The following is a 1966-nucleotide window of genomic DNA, read 5'->3' as shown; positions in this document are numbered from 1 at the left end:
ACTTATCCTAGTTAGCATTTGTTAGGGATTACAAATCTTTTTTTTTTGTCAGCTACTAATTAATATTTATTATTTATTATGTACAAACTTTGATTAAAATGAAAGAAAACATACTCAAATTTTTTGCTTTTTTAAAAAATTAAATATGACTTAAAAAATTAAATACTTTGACTTTCTTTCAAAAAAAATAAATTAAATAATTCAAATTACAGAAATAGGAAAAGAAAAAATAAAGAAAAAAAAAAGGGTCGGCCCTCTCTTCTTCTTTTTCGGTTTGGTTGCTCTAATGGGGAAACAATCCCCTACTCTGCACCTCATTAACGATCATCAGCAATCACCATCTTTTAGTTTCAGCCTTTGATTTATTTTGTTATTTAATCTTGGCCTCTTGATTTAATTAATTCTATACAAGCTCATGCACAATATAGTTCAACCGAACCGGAGGTTTGGGTTGCGTGGTTGATTAATGACGGTGGTGAGGATGCAGACTGGTGGAAATAGGGTTGTGTGTTTGTGGCAGGTTGTTGGTGATGTGGGGTGAGAAAAAGTGGAAAATCCTATAGTTTTTTTAAAATTTTTTTTTTGGAAATTCTATAGATTTATTAATGCAAATCATAACCAAAATATTAATGTTGATGGGAAAAAAATTAATGTTAGTTAAAAGATTCCCTTTTAAAAAAAAAACTGACAAAAAAAATAAAAAAATAAAAATTAATCATGGTCCCTAAACTTTTGCTAACTAGGATAGGTCCCTAAACTTTTTTTTTTAAATATTATTTTTTTTTTCCACATGGGTACTTCGGTCCTTAAACTTTGGTGACTCATCTTTTTTCCACCGGAAAAGTAAGTTATGGGTGGTTGAGGGACCAATTTGCTTCGTTTGAAAGATGAGGGACCAAAATGCTACAAATACTAAAGTTGAGGGACCGTATTTTAGCTTAACTCTCGTTTTTTATTTTCTCTCTCCTCTGTTTTTTTTTTTTTTTGTGGTAATTTCCCCCCTTTTTTTTACACTTTTTTGATTGAATTTGTTTCTTACAACATAAAAATAGTTATTAAGTATGATTTTTTGTGTGAATTTCGATTTTGTGCTTTAATTTCGATTGATTAAGATTTGTATGAATCTTTGAATTCACAAATTATACTCTGTTTTTATCCTTCCTTCTTTTACTCTTTTTTTTTTTTTTTTTTTAATTTTTCTCGTTTTTTCGATTTAACGATTGAATCTGTTCCTTACAATATGAAATTGGTTGTTTATCTGATTTTTTGAATTCATATGAATTGATTTTTTTTTTTTTTTAGCTTCAATCAATTTCATCTATGTATGAATTTCATCTGATTTTCTGCATTTTTTTTTATCAATGAACATAATCATGCAAAATATGAACATATGCATAGGTTCCCTTAAATGTGAACATTATCTTTTCAGAAAGTGAACATAGGCATAAAACATATGAACATATGCATTTCAGAAAGTAAACATAACAATTCAAAATATGAACGTAAGCATTGGTTTCCTTAAAGTGAATATAACCATTTAAAAGATGAACATATGCGTAAAAAATATGAACATATGCATTTAAGAAAAAGAACATATGCATAAATAGACTTAATGAGAATATTTATGAACAACAAATATTTACTATGAATATTTACATTATGAACATATAAAATATCATTATGAATATAAGGCATGTAATTATGAACATAAAAAATTGAAGAAATAAAAAATAATATGATTATGAAACATATGCATCATAAGTATTAATAGTATGAACATATGCATTCAAAATATGAACATATGCAATGGTTCATTTTTGAATGCGTATGAACATAATTAAGCATTTCAGAAGGTGAACATATATATCAAAAAATATGAACAAATGGATTTAGAAAGTGAATATAAGCATTTCAGAAAGTTTACAAAAGGATTCAAAATATGAACATAAGAATTCAAAATATGAAA

Source organism: Chenopodium album, chromosome 1 (genome assembly GCF_948465745.1).
Source record: "Chenopodium album chromosome 1, dcCheAlbu1.1, whole genome shotgun sequence".
NCBI classification, from domain to species: Eukaryota; Viridiplantae; Streptophyta; class Magnoliopsida; order Caryophyllales; family Amaranthaceae; genus Chenopodium; species Chenopodium album.
The sequence above is the reverse complement of the archived record's forward strand: the minus strand, read 5'-3'. Positions refer to the sequence as shown.